Source organism: Macaca thibetana, chromosome 1 (assembly GCF_024542745.1).
Source record: "Macaca thibetana thibetana isolate TM-01 chromosome 1, ASM2454274v1, whole genome shotgun sequence".
Taxonomy (NCBI): domain Eukaryota; kingdom Metazoa; phylum Chordata; class Mammalia; order Primates; family Cercopithecidae; genus Macaca; species Macaca thibetana.
In genome coordinates, this window is record NC_065578.1 from 3,544,785 (window position 1) to 3,560,724 (window position 15,940).

The following is a 15,940-nucleotide window of genomic DNA, read 5'->3' on the forward strand; positions in this document are numbered from 1 at the left end:
TCACAAGGTCAGGAGATCTAGAACATCCTGGTTAACGTGGTGAAACCCTGTCTCCCCCAAAAATACAAACACAAAAAAATTAGCCAGGCATAGTGGCGGGTGCCTGTAGTCCTAGCTACTCAGGAGGCTGAGGCGGGAGAATGGCGTGACCCTGAGGGTGGAGCTTGCAGTGAGCCAAGATAGCGCTACTGCGTTGCAGCCTGGGTGACAGAGTGAGACTCCATCAAAAAAAGCAAGCAAGCGAGCAAGCAAGCAAGAAAGAAATAGAGAGTAGAATAGGGTTCTCAGAGGCTGGGAAGGGTGGGGAGAAGGGGGACTGGGAGAGGTTGGTCAATGGGTGCAAACTCACAATCATAGAATTTGGAAGACCACGTTCTGAGGTACTGTCACACAGTAGGGTGATTACAGAAAGTAACACTGTTTCATGTATTTCAAAATAGCTAGAGGAGAAGATTTTGAATGTTGTCACCACAAAGAAATGATAACTGTTTAAAGTGACAGATAAGGTAATTGCCCTGATTTGGTCATTAGACTATGCATGCATGCATTGAAACATCACAATGCACTCCATAAACAGAGGCTATTAATATGTGTCAGTTATAAAGAAAAAAATTAATAAAACAAAAGAAGGCTCCAGAGAGTTCTGTCATCCCTTCCACCTGAGAACACGTAGAAGATGTCATTGATGAACAGGAAACAAACCCTCCCCACACAGGAAATCTGCCATGCCTTGGCCTTGAACTTCCCAGTCTTCAGAACTGTGAGAAATAAATGTCTGTTGTTTATAAGCCACGGAGGCTGTGGCAGGCATTTGGTTGTAGCTGCGAGGATGGATTAAGTCACAGCCCCTCATCCTCAGTGCCTGCATCTCAGTGAAGGCCCTGCCCTCCATCCCTCACCCAGAACAGGTGCTCTGCCCTGCCCCTGCTCCCAGCCCTCCCGCACCAAGCCACTCAACACCAGTCCCTGATGATGAATCCTCCTCCCAAATAGCTCCTGACCCCATGCCTCTCTTCTTGCCTGCTGCCTTCATCATCACCCAGGAACCTACTAGCACTTCTCACCTGGGCCACCAGGGTTTCCCTGTCCCAATCCAGCCCCCTCCAATCTAGTCTCCCAGCTGCAGTTGAAGGAATCCCCTCAAGTGCACATCTGACCATGCTATTGTCCTGCCCTCCCTCTGAGGACTTCAGTCTGCACACTGGGCCTCTCTCCTGGCTCAGGCACTTCACCCATAGAGGAGTGGAAGGCTAGCGGAAGGAGAAAGGGCTCCCGGAAGACCCCCTTCCCCACTTGTCTTGGTGTGGATGATGACTCCTGCCCTTTCTCCAAGTAGCAGCCTGGGTCACCCTGTGGGAGGCTCCACCCCATGGCGTGTGCCCTCAGCCCTCAGCTCTGCCTTCAGAATACTCAGAATACTCAGGAGATGGCCTTATGGTGACCCATCATAATGCAGTTAGGCTGCAAGGTCCCTGTGCTTGGGTCCTAGGTGAGTCTTGCTCACCATGGAAGCCCCAGACCCAGCATGGGATCTGCATGAGCAGCACGGGGGGCTCAGGAAGAGTTTGTTGAACAAGTGGAGACCATTTCTACCACCACACACTGGGACTGACACCTCTCACCTGCCAGGGGCACAGCCAGGATTAAGGGAAGAGAATTTAGAACAATGGCACATTGTTACCCCTTGGTGAGCAGGTACCAGGAATACGACTTCCCACATCAGGAGCAGCCTGTGTGTGGCGTGCCCAGAGGCTCACAGTCTCTCCACAGACTCACGAGCAGTCACTAGAGAACCAGTGGTGTGTCCCAGAGGAGAGGAAGGGACAGCACCAGATTAGGGTGCTGTCCCTTCCTCTTCTCTGGGACACACTCAGAGGGAAGGGAAGAGCACCAGATTAGGAGCCTGGAGACCTGAGTCCAGCCCTGACCATGCCATCATGACCATGAGGAAGCAGTAAACTCCAAAGACAGGGTGTCATCTGCCAGACAGATGGGTAGGGAAAGCTAAACAAGTGTAGGATTACAAACTCCTCTGCCTCCAAGAGTGGTGGCTCACTCCTATAATCCCAGCACTTTGGGAAGCCAAGGTGGTCAGATCCACTGAGCCTGGCAGTCCAAGACGAGCCTGGGAAAAATGGTGAAACCCCTTCTCTACAAAAAATACAAAACTTAGCTGAGCACGGTGGTGCATGCTTATAGTCCTAGCTACTCGGGGGGCTAAGGTGGGAGGATCACCGGAGCCCGGGAGGTTGAGGCTGCAGTGAACCATCATCATGCCACTGCACTCCAGCCTTAGTAACAAGGTGAGACCCTGTCTCAAAAAATAAAGCCCCTACTGAGCGCTGTGTGGGTGACAGGTGATCATTATTCCCCTTTAGGGTGTGGACGCTATTATTATTTTGCTTTGGATTTTTGTATGCAGGTAAAATTCGCGTGACATATAATGAATCATTTTCAAGCATAGAGTTTAGTGGCATTTAGTACATTCACAATATTGTGACCATCATCTCTATCTAGTTCCAAAACATTTCATCACCCCAGAAGAAACCTCGTACCCATTAGCAGTCACTCTCCATTCCCCTGTCCTCCCAGCCTCTGGTAAGCACTTATCTAATTTCTGTTTCTAAGTAGTTCCCTGTTCTGGACATTTCATAGAGATGAAGCTGTACCATGTGTGGTCCTTTGTGTCTGGATTCTTTGGCCTGGCATAAGTGCTCAGGGTTCATCCTTGCTGCAGTGTGAACCAGAACTTCATTCCTTTTGTGACTGAGCAACAGCCACCAGATGGAGGGGCCTCAACTTGCTGCTCCTCTCAACCATTGATAGGCATCTGAGCTGCTTCCGCCTTTTGGCTTTTGTGCATGGTGTGGCAGGCATTAATTGTATGGTATAATAAGGACTAAGGAAGGTGCAGCAAGTTCCCACTGAGGCCCTTTGGTCTCTGGGTGCTCATAGAGAGGAAGCAGAGATGTTCCAGGTCCCTGTCCTCTCTTGCTGTAGCCAGAGCTTCTTTCCTTGTTTGCTTGGGACATTGGTCTTCTGCATCAGATGATATTTAAATGATGTGGTTTGGCTGTGTCCCCACCCACATCTCATGTTGAACTGTAGCTCTTATAATTCCCATGTGTTGTGGGAGGGACCTGGTGGGAGATAATTGAATCATGGGGGTGGTTCCCCCATACTGTTCTTGTGGTAAAATAAGTCTCATGAGATCTGATGGTTTTATAAGCGGAAACCCCTTTCACTTGGCTGTCATTTCTCTCTTTTCTGCCGCCATGTAAGAAGTGCCTTTCACCTTCCACCATGATTGTGAGACCTCCCCAGCCATGTGGAACTGGAACTGAGTGTCCATTAAACCTCGTTTCCTGTCTCAGGTATGTCCTAATCATCAGAGTGAAAACAGACTAATACGGTCATCCTGCCTCAAAAGGATGCTTTGAGACCTCTGACTTCTCCCCAAACATCTTTCCTCAGCCAAGGAAGCTACCACCTTGAATGCAGTAACTTTCCCAAGGTCACCCAATTCTTTTTTTTTTTTTTTCAGACAGAGTCTTGCTCTGTCACCAGACTGGAGTGCAGTGATGCAATCTTAGCTCACTACAACCTCCACCTCCCAGGTTCAATCAATTCTCCTGCCTCAGCCTCCCAAGTAGCTGCGACTACAGGTGCATGCTACCACAGCCAGCTAATGTTTGAATTTTTAGTAGAGACAGGGTTTCACCATGTTGGTCAGGATGGTCTCAATCTCTTGAACTTGTGATCCACCCACCTCAACCTCCCAAAGTGCTGGGATTACAGGCTTGAGCCACTGCACCTGGCTGGTCACCCGATTCTTTAGTGGCCAGGCTGGGATGGACTCACTGTACTAATTGAGCTCTCACTTGAGGTCAGACTTTGCACTTGGAGTGTTCAAAAGGTATCTCTTTTGGAAACTGCTCTTAGGGCTCTGTTCATGTCCTCCGCCATGACAAAGCTAATCTATAGACTACCTTTAACCCATGACAATGTGCTGGGATTACAGGCTTGAGCCACTGCACCTGGCTGGTCACCCGATTCTTTAGTGGCCAGGCTGGGATGGACTCACTGTACTAATTGAGCTCTCACTTGAGGTCAGACTTTGCACTTGGAGTGTTCAAAAGGTATCTCTTTTGGAAACTGCTCTTAGGGCTCTGTTCATGTCCTCCGCCATGACAAAGCTACTCTATAGACTACCTTTAACCCATGACAATGGGACCAAGAGTGATTAATTATCAGCCCTCATTCCTGAGCTGGTCCAGAAACAATTAACATGAACTTTCTGGGGATCCTGAAAACAAAAAGAATCCCAGCAACAGCCACTTGTAGCCATAGATGGTCTACAGCTCTTTTATTGGTAATAACAATGAGAACACAAGTCTCAGACTTGAGAATGTAGGTTTTAGGCTGGGTGTGGTGGTGTGCACCTGTAGTCCCAGCTACTTGGGAGGCTGAGGTGGGAAGATCACCTGAGTCCGGGAGGTGGAGGCTGCAATGAGCTATGACTATGCTGTTGCACTCCAGCCTGGGCAACAGACAGAGATCTTATCTAAAAAAAAGAAAGAAAGAGAGAAAGAGAGAAAGAGAGAAAGAGAGAAAGAAAAAGAAAGAAAGAAAGAAAAAAGAAAGAAAGAAAGAAAGAAAGAAAGAAAGAAAGAAAGGGAAAGAAAGAAAAGAAAAAAAAAGAAAAGAGAGTGTAGGTTTCAAATGGATTCTGTCACTTAATGTGTAGTTTGCTGTTAGAGTTCTTAGTGTTATAGGCAGTATCAGGAGGTGATGAGGGCCCTGTGCACAGGAGATATCCAAATAGAGATTAGGGGACTGCCCACCAGGTGTGTGGCACTGAAAGAAGAGGGGAGAGGCTTTCCCTGGTTGCCCTTTGAGGAGGGTATTCTTTGAATCCACATTTTTTTTTTTGAGATAGAGTTTTGTTCTTGTTGCCCAGGCTGGAGTGCAATGGCACAATCTTGGCTCACTGCAACCTCTGCCTCCTAGGTTCAAGCGATTCTCCCACCTCAGCCTCCCAAGTAGCTTGGAATTACAGGCGCCTGCATCACCACGCCTGGCTAATTTTTGTATTTTTAGTAGAGACAGGGTTTCATCATGTTGGCCAGGCTGGTCTTGAACTCCTGACTTTAGGTGATCCACCCACCTTGGCCTCCCAAAGTGCTGGGATTACAGGCATGAGCCACTGCACTCACCCTGAATCCACATTTTGAAAATGAGAAAACTGAGGCACAAAAGTTAAGTAACTTGCCCACAGCTCTGAATTATATACCTAGCTTAAGGGATATTCAAATCTTTCCGTTTCCGAAGCCCATTTTCTTCATTGATAATTGTTCCCTGCCCACTAACTGAGATTATAATTTCACATATTGTTTTAAAATCTGCTTTTCCATTTAACAAATATATCATGAATATTTTTCTGTATATTTGAATATTCTTCAACAACATATTTTTTTTAAAGCTGTGTACATCATATAGCTGTAGTACAATTCATTTACCAAGTCTCTACTCTTCAACATTTAGGCTGTTTCTCATTTTTCAATGGTTATAAATACTGCTGGAAGAAACATCCCAGCAGATAAATCTCTTTGCTTTTGTGTAGTTATTTTCTTTGGCTACAATCTCAACAGCAAAGTTTCTGGGTCAAAGAGTATGCCGCACCATTTTAAAACTATTTCCAAGGGGCACTGTGAATTTCTTATGATCAAAACTGTTTTGAAACCTGCAACAATTAGTATATCAAGGTAATGTTTGCTGAACCTGGTGTAATAATAATGGTTTGCACTTGAATTGCAAAAAAATGAAGGCAGCAGCGACTAATAAGCTGTCATTAGAGATTGGTGTATTTCACTAGGGAAAAGGTATGTTAATAAAGGCATGATTATTGTCATTGATGGTGGTTGAACTGGCATTGCCTGAGAATGAGATGATGATGGAAATAAATCCATTTCAGGTGGTTTTATGTTGCGGGAAGTCAGGGACCCCGAATAGAGGGACCGGCTGGAGCTGAGGCAGAGGAACATAAATTGTGAAGATTTCATTTTAATATGGACATTTATCAGTTCCCAAATAATATCTTTATAATTTCTTATGCTTGTCTTTACTTTAATTTCTTAATCCTGTTATCTTTGTAAGCTGATGATGTACATCACCTCAGGACCACTGTGATAATTGTGTTAACTGTATAAATTGATACATAAAACATGTGTGTTTGAATGATATGAAATCAGTGCACCTTGAAAAAGAACAGAATAACAGCAATTTTTAGGGAACAAGGGAAGACAACCATAAGGTCTGACTGCCTGCGGGGTCGGGCAAAAACAGCCATATTTTTCTTCTTGCAGAGAGCCTATAAATGGACATGCAAGTAGGAGAGATATTACTAAATTCTTTTCCCAGCAAGGAATATTAATATTAATACCCTGGGAAAGGAATGCATTCCCTGGGGGAGGTCTATAAACGGCTGCTCTGGGACTGTTTGTCTTATGCGGTTGAGATAAGGACTGAGATACACCCTGGTCTCCTGCAGTATCCTCAGGCTTACTGGGGTGGGGAAACTCTGCCCTGGTAAATTTGTGGTCAGATTGGTTTTCTGCTCTTGAACACTGTTTTCTGTTAAGATGTTTATCAAGACAACACGTGCACCGCTGAACATAAACGCTTATCAGTAGTTCTGCTTTTGCCCTTTGTCCTGTTTCCTCGGAAGCATGTGATCTTTGTTAGACCCTTGTTAGTAGTTCTGCTTTATGCCCTTTGAAGCATGTGATCTTTGTACCTACTCCCTGTTCTTACACTCCCTCCCCTTTTTAAAACCCTTAATAAAAACTTGCTGGTTTGAGGCTCAGGCAGGCATCACAGTCTTACCGATATGTGATGTCACCTCTGGTAACCCAGCTGTAAAATTCCTCTCTTTCTACTGTCTCTCTTTATTTCTCAGCCGGCCAACACTTATGGAAAATAGAAAGAACCTACATTGAAATATTGGGGGCAGGTTCCCCCAGTATCTGGTGCACCAACATGGTTTTCTTTTTCCTAAGTGCATGTGGGAACCCGATTCCCTTTGGTAGGTGTGTAGAAACGTCCATTGGTCCAGTTCACAGAAACGCTTTTTTGGCTCCCTGATGATTAGTGAGTTGTATGTGTATTGTCTGGGGTAACTATGGGTCATGTGGAGTCTTAACATTCTGCTTATCTCTGCTGTATTAAACTCCTGTTAAAACAGGGAGGAGTTCAGGTACCCATAGAAAATATGGTCACCCTATTCAGGGCGGTGGAAGAACGCTGTCCTTGGTTTCCTGAAAAGGGAACATTAGATGTGGAACTATGGGATCGTGTTGGTGCAAAATTCTGGGAACTGGTCCCGACAGGAAATTATGTTCCCGTCACTGTTTGGGGTGATTTGGTCTTGGTATGAGCTGTCCTAAAGACATACCAATCCCGTGACCCCCTGTAGTTACCACAGTTTTCTGAATCTGGTGACCCTCTACCTCTTACTCAGGTTTCCTCTCCCATTTGGCCTTTGTTATCTGCTCAGCCTCTCCCTTTGCGTACTCCTCCCCAACCTGACGATATTGAGGATTCAATATCTAACTCCGGTGACTTCGGCTTAACATCACCGCCGATGATCTTATTTCTTTTCACGAGGAGCCGGTACTTGTAGCTACCGCAGCCCCAACTCAGACAGCCCAGGACCATATCTATGCTAACTCTTCCCTCTTCAAACCTTTGCAGCCTTTGCCTCCGAAGCCATCCAATGGCTCCAGGACCAAAGTACAATTTGCCTATAATTCTGCAGGCCCTCCCCTGTCCACCACAGCCCCTCACCCTCCTGTCATTTTGATCACTCATCTGGTCACTTTGCCTTCCTCTCAACCTGCTTCTCCGTACCCTTCTTCATGCATGGATGCCCCTGCCACTCTGGTTGCACAGGATTGGGACAATAATCACAAGTATGCTTATGCCTCTTCTGCTCCTCCAATGCCCCTTTCTCACACTGTCATACTGGTCCGACCTCCTCAACCTCAGTTTCTCTTATCTACACATACTTTTCCTGTCACTTCTATGCTGACTCCATCTCATGTGTCTGTTCTTGAAACTTCCATGCGATGCTTATTATGCCAGAACAAAGAAACAAGTGGATTAGAGGCTTGGACTTATCTGGTCGTGCTGGAACCTCCCAGTGCTCAAGGGGTACAAATGCGTTGATATGCACCACTCAATCTTACCTTTTTAAAAGAATTCAAGGATGCTTGTACTCACTATGGTCCTACTTCTTCATATGTTAAAATGGTATTACAGACTCTTCGTTCTGAGATCATTTTGCCTCCTTTAGACTGGGATCTTTTGGCAAAAGCTGTTCTAACTCCATCTCAGCATTTACAGTCCCTTACCTGGTGGTCAGAGGAGGCCCGTCTGTAGGCTCAGCTAAATCGGGCTGATGGCATTCCAATTACGCAGGCTCAGCTCACAGACCCCAATAATTACTCTGACACTACTGCCCAATTAGGCTTTGATGCTCTCACCACGGAACAAGTAACAAAGGTGTGTAAGAGAGCTTGGGATAAATTACGCACCCAGGCCAAGCTCCTGTTTCTTTTCCTACTGTTAAGCAGGGTCACCGTGAATTATATCCTGATGTTTTAGCTAAATCATAAGATGCTGTTGAAAAATCTGTCTCTGACGAGCATGCTCAAGGTATTCTCCTTCTCCTTTTGAGAAGGCGAACCATGAGTGTAAAATGGCCATGCATTCAGTCAGATGACAAAATTTACCTCAATCACATTTAGCATTGTTTACTTTAAACTTTCTAAATGTTCCTAAAGACAATATTCTGACTGCAGCTGAATGCCATTATACAGCCAAAAAATTCTCCCTAAATGAAGGCAAGCCAGTGTTATGGAAAAACTCCCAAACCAATACCTGGGAACCTGGAACAATTATAATGTGGGGAAGAGGGTATGCTTGCGTTTCACCAGAAGATCATCAATCCCATCTGGGTGCCCACTAGGAGACTTAAACTTCGTGTGAACACTGACAATAAAACCACAGAGAAAAGACGTCTGCTTCAGAGACCACCCTCACACCTGGTGAGATCTGTGCCGACTCCTTAGAAACTGGGATGCCAAATCAAAATGGGCCTGGTTCATTCCTCCCTAATGGCAACGGAGACCCCTCTAACTAATTCCACTTCTCCTAATTCCCTTTCTTTTTCTCCTTATGAACCTAAAAATCTCACCATTTCTATTAGCCTGAAAATAACATCCCTCTGTTCTTCTCTTCCTCCTTCAGCTCTGGATCTTGCTTACAACACGTTTTATTTAATAATTCTCCTTATACTTTCTGTCTCACCAGTTTCCCCTCAAACTGATTTATCTGCTACACAAAATAATTCTTATTGGGCTTATGTGCCTTTTCTTCCACTTATTCGACCTCTCACCTGGATGGAGGCTCCTGCGGAAATCTATACTAATAATAGTGTGTGGACGCCTGGAGCTATAGATGACCATTGCCATGCTCAGCCAGGAGAAGGCACTGCATCTAATGTTACTATGGGTTATTAATACCCTCCTCTGTGCCTCAGACATGCATCTGGTTGCATCCATCTAGAAAATCAAGTCTGGGCTGCTTACCTTCCGAAGAGATCAGCCACAGGGGAATGGGGTCATTTGGTCTCCGGCCTCTCCCTTTCTCCTTTAAGACAAATGAAAGGGGGAGTAATAGGAGATACCCCATACTTTCAATATAAAGCTGTAGGAAAACCATGTCCTAAAAATTTTGTGGGCCCATCTAAAACTTTAATCTGGGAAGACGGTGTTAACTCACATGCAGTAAGTAGTGTTAAAAAATGGCTCATATGGTTTAGTAATAGACTGGGCCCCAAAGGGCTATTTAAAAAACAAACAATTGCTCCTCTGATGGAAGGGAATGCCTGGAGGCTACTTATTTTATTTTTTATTGGGAGGACAAGGATCATCATCCTACTTTACATGGAGGTTCAGCTCATTCTTTCCCTTAAAATGGGAAGATAAGTGCATTACGTGCCCCCACCTGCCCCGAGGCCTCATGTGATATTCCCCATTCTGAGCCCAGAACACCCAGAACTTCGGAAATTGTCTATTGCCATGTCCAGACTGCGAGTATGGGAAGGGGAAACTTCTCTGTCTGTTGTCCCCACTACCGCCCCTCGCGTCCATGATTCTGAACCCCACGATAAATCCCCTTTGAACCCTCTTCCTCTTTGTGATGCCAATCCTCCTTTACAGGACTCTGATTGGCATTATGATAATTTTTCTTGACTCAGGTATGCCCCTCTACCTCTTCAGCATCCCCGGGCACCTCAGATTGCTTCTTTACAGCAGAGAACATCGGGCATTGCCACCGCTGCTCCTCTCCCTCAGTATCAACGTAGATTCAAATATTCTGCTTTGTTTACCTCCAACATGACTATTCCTATACAGAGTTGTGTTAAGCCTCTTTACATGCTGTTAGTGGGAAATACCAAAATTCGGATGAACAATCAAACTGTCCAATGCATTAATTGTCATTTATACACTTTTGTTAATTCCTATTTTGACTTCAGGAAAAGTGTAATGTTGGTCTGAGCCCAAGAAGGAATCTGGATACTGGTAACTTTACCCAGACCTTGAGAATCTTCCCCCTCAGTGCATTTAAGTAATGAAGTGTTACAATAAATTCTCAAAAGATCTAAGAGATTTGTTTTCACTTTAATCACTATGATCATGGGCCTAATTATGGTCACTGCACTGGCCACCACTGCTGGAGTTGCATTACACCAATCTATTCAAATGGCTCATTTTGTTAATGATTGGCAGGCCAATTCCACCCAAATGTGGAATTCTCAACAGAGCATTGATAAAAAATTAGCTAATCAGATTAATGATTTAAGACAATCTGTTATTTGGCTTGGAGATCAGATAGTGAGTCTCAAACATTGCATGCAAATACAGTGCGATTGGAATGCTTCTGATTTCTGTATCACACCATATTCCTACAAGACTGATCATTCATGGGAACTGATCAAAGGACACCTGCTGGGTAGGGAAGATAATTTGTCCTTGGACAAAACTAAATTAAAGAAACAAATTTTTGAAGGCTCTCAAGCTCATTTATCCATTGTGCCTGGAGCTGAGGTGTTAGATCAGGTGGCAGAAAGTCTTTCTGGACTAAACCCCACGACTTGGATTAAGTCTATTGGGGGCTCCACTGTAGTAAATTTTGGAATTATGTTTCTCTGTTTAATTGGCTTGTTTTTAGTGTGCCAGACCAGTCAAAGAATCCTGCGTCAAAACCAAGAGAAGGAACAAGCCTTCGTCGCCATGGCACATTTATATGAAAAGAAAGGGAGAGATGTTGCGGGAAGTCAGGGACCCCAAACGGAGGGACTGGCTGGAGCTGTGGCCGAGGAACATAAATTGTGAAGATTTCATTTTAATATGGACATTTATCAGTTCTCAAATAATACCTTTATAATTTCTTATGCTTGTCTTTACTTTAATCTCTTAATCCTGTTACCTTCATAATCTGAGGATGTACCTCACCTCAGGACCACTGTGATAATTGTGTTAACTGTACAAATTGATTGTAAAACATGTGTGTTTGAAATCAGTGCACCTTGAAAAAGAACAGAATAACAGCGATTTTTAGGAAACAAAGGAAGACAACCATAAGGTCTGACTGCCTGCGGGGTCGGGCAAAAATAGTCATATTTTTCTTCTTGCAGATAGCCTATAAATGGATGTGCAAATAGGAGAGATATCACTAAATTCTTTTCCTAGCAAGGAATATTAATATTAATACCCTGGGAAAGGAATGCATTCCTTGGGGGAGGTCTATAAACGGCCACTCTGGGAATGTCTGTCTCGTGCGGTTGAGATAAAGACTGAGATATGCCCTGGTCTTCTGCAGTACCCTCAGGCTTACTGTGGTGGGGAAACTCTGCCCTGGTAAATTTGTGTTCAGATTGGTTCTCTGCTCTTGAACCCTATTTTCTGTTGTTTAAGATCTTTATCAAGACAATACGTGCGCTGCTGAACATAAATGCTTATCAGTAGTGCTTTTGCCCCTTGCCTTGTGATCTTTGTTGGAACCTTATCAGTAGTTCTGCTTTTGCCCTTTGTCCTGTTTCCTCAGAAGCATGTGATCTTTGTTAGACACTTATTAGTAGTTCTGCTTTTTGCCCTTTGAAGCATGTGATCTTTGTACCTACTCCCTGTTCTTATACCCCCTCCCCTTTTTAAAATCCTTAATAAAAACTTGCTGGTTTGAGGCTCAGGCGGGCATCACAGTCCTACCAATATGTGATGTCACCCCTGGCAACCCAGCTGTAAAATTCCTCTCTTTGTACTGTCTCTCTTTATTTCTCAGCCAGCTGACACTTATAGAAAATAGAAAGAACCCACATTGAAATATTGGGGGTGGGTTCCCCCAATAGTTTTAGATAACACGTGCCCTGTACATGCAAAACCTTATGTGCATTTCTCGGATGCTCCCAGAAAACCTATGAGTCCAGTATTATTGCCTGTGGCAGATACTGTTAATCAACCCTTCAGCATCTATGTTATGCCTTTTCTTTTTGGCAATACAACTCTGCTTTCTCTGAGTTTTAACAGGACTCCTCACTATGCAGTTAGAGATTCTGTTCCCAGCCTCCCTTGCAGCTAGATTTGATCTCTGGACTAAGTTGTCATCCTTGCAAAGTAACCAGAAAGTAGTGTATTGCCACACACTGTATGTCCTTTCCTTCAAAGAAAATCTTGCTTTGTCCTTGTTTCCTTCTTTCTTCAATCATGTGGATTGTGATCGGGTTTGGTGGACAACTTTCAACTGTGCAGAAGAGGATGATTTCCAAGAGTATTATTCGGAGCTAGGTTGAGAGAAACTCTGGTCGTGATTGAGCTCACGAAAGGAGACCATCTACCTATGGATGTTATGTGAGCTAGGAGCAAACATCAGTCCTGTTGAAGCCATTGTAGTCATGGGTATTTTTGTTAGAGCAGTTGAACCCATTTTACAGATGAAGTTAACTGAGGCTTGGTGAAGACCCCCCAAAGCAATAAGATGTGGGATCGGATTCCACTCAAATGATCGGTCTGACTTGGGAGTCCACTCTTGGGGCTCAAACCCAATGCCTTCCCCCTAATGATATCAGTGGTCACAACTCAGAGAGAAATCAATGAAAAGACTGGGCAAATTCTAACCATTTTAGAGCATTCTGGAAATATCAGTGAGGGCTCCTTGGGGGCAGGAATCAGAGACAGATGGTTTGACAGGAAAAAGAAGCCATGAAGCCCATGTTTGAGTTCTGCCTGCACAACCCACCTGGGGAGGTTGTTGGGCTCCTCAGAGCACTGTCGACTTTCTCTTCTTTAAAAAGCAGACAGTGCCACTGACGTTGCATAACTCTGTGAAGATTCAATAAAATAACGTGGCTAAAGGTTTAAGAGCAAAACGTGAACCTAGAGAAATGGTTCAACAAACGATGCTTTTCTGTTTGCAAGCATCACTTCTCCATCCAACCAGAAGGCCACCCTGTGATTTCCCTATGGAACAAGCCAACCCCTCTAAAAGCACCTCCCCAGGGCAGGTCTTGGGCACTGACCACCTGGGCCCAGGCTGGCTCCCATAGGCCGAGAGTGTGCATAGCTGGGCCACCTGTACTCAAGAAGTGCCAGGGTCTGAGCTGGCCTGAGAAGAGGCATCAGCACCCAACAGCCAAAACCACAGGAGCTGCTGAAAGGTGGCTGGGGACAGACAGAGTTCAGGAGCCGGGCTGTGTGTGCATCTGCCGGGCTGTGCGTGCATCTACCTGCAGGCTTACCCACCTAGACAGACTTGGCCACCCTTGCATTCCCAGTCCATCCCACCAGCCTGGGAACAGAGCTGGGAAGGAAAGCAGGTGCCTGCTTGAGGCTCCTCCAGCCAGCCTGTCCCAGCCTCATCCCTGAGGTTCAAGACCCTTGAGACACTCGGGGAAGAAGATGCAGAGAAATGGTGGGTGACGGGGACAAGAAGGCCAAAGGAAGAGTTCATCTTATTACACTGTCACTATTTTTCATGGGGTGTAAAACAGGAAAATTAAAATGAGCATGCTGCTAGTAGCTTAATGTAATTGAATGCTTAAGAAAAATGAAACTGGGGACAGGGACAGTTGGGGAACAATTTTAGAGATGACTGAGTGGCAGGAATGATCCTCACGTCCTGTGGAAGAAGACGTGCACCTCGTGAGATCCATGTTCTCTGCAACCCCAGTGCGGGGGTAGGTGCTGAGGTCCGGGGAGCCAGGGGGGCAGAAAGCACCGGCTGCCCTCAACCCCACCGGAGGCTGAGGAGGGCCTTGCAGGGTGTGTGGGAGGAGAACCAGAACTGCGGCAAGTGCAAAGGCTTGTTCCCAGGAAGAGCAGAATGTTCCGGAGGGCAGGGACCAGATGCCAGGAAGTGCTGTTTCTGAGAGCCAAGCCCCCGAGTCAGCTGGCCCAAAGGAGGCAGGAAGAGGGGGCGAGGAGGAGGCCGTGAGCACAGCCAGGCCAGTGAACCAGCAAGCACACAGGCGTGGGGCCTGCCACCTCACCACGGGTTTGCAAACCAGTTTGGGGGAAAAATGGTTTTAAAATGTATGAAAAAACTGTAAAATCAATAATAACAATACTTTCAAAACCAAGTAAGATTTTTTTCCCCCAAGAAGTGTACAAAGCAAAACGCACCCCGACGGATGGACTGGTCACACCCTTGGTGGAGGGGACGGAGCCAGGGAGGGAGGAGCAGCCCAGGCTGAGGGAGCTTCAGCCTCTGGTGGAGGGATCTGGCTTCTAGGTGAGGTGCTTGCGTGCAGTGATGGAGCTACTTACTTTAAACTTTCAGATGCCAGCGTCTTCATCAGAAAATGGCGATGATAAAATCATTGAGGTTGTTTGAAAGCCGAAATTAGTGAGACTCAAGTTCTTTGTGAGTGTCCAGCCCTCTTATTATCAAAATAATAATAATAAGCTCTGCTTTCAGCCCTGGAGACTGCAGAGCCCTTCGGTCTTCTTGCTGCTGTGGGGAACATTCCTTACCTCTTTCTAGAATCTTCCAGAAAGGACATCCTTTGACGGTTGAGCCCCCCTTCCCATAAACCCAAATGCAAAGGTCAGATGAGCAACCAGTGTGTGGGTTACTGCAGCACCGTCCGGAGGCCACGATGTGGACAGAACCTCAGAGAAGGACACATCGATTCTGGGGATGGGCTGGTTCATGTATCATTGTATCCTGCTAGAAAGGTATGACCCGAAATGGCTACAAAACGGCCACAGGAGGGAAAGAAAAGGCAGAAGCCCAGGGTGACAGTGTGTGTGGGCAGCTGGCCAGGGAAGGCCAGAGACAGCCGTGGTGCGAGATAGATGGTGCCCAGGCCGGGAGCAGCTGCTGCCTCCCTGCTTCTGCCTGGCCACTGCAGCTGGTAGGAGGCTCACAGATTCTAAGTCTACCCACCCGTGCTGCTTCTCTGCCCAGCCCGCTGATGGTCACAGGGACCTACAGGCCTGGTCAACTCTCCTGTGGGAAGAGGGGCCTCATCCTCCCCCATAACTGTCTGCCCCAGTCTGGCCACGTAGACGTCTTTGCTAGTAATTGACCTGCCTCAGGGCCTTTGCACACACCCTTCTCCCCACCTGACCTCTGCTTCCTGCAGGCCACAACTGGGCTCACTCCTTCAGGTCTTTGCTTAGAAACCCCCTCCCAGAAAAGCCTTCTGGGTTTGGCCCATTCCAGAAGGCAACTCCGTTTCACAGCATGCCGTGCACCCGCCACCACTCACTTTACTTTCCTTCCTAAGACCTTGTGAACTTAACATGCATTCTAGTCATTTATCCCGTCCTGTCCGGCTCCCTAATAAAATGTCAGCTCCATGAGTGCAGAGAGTTTT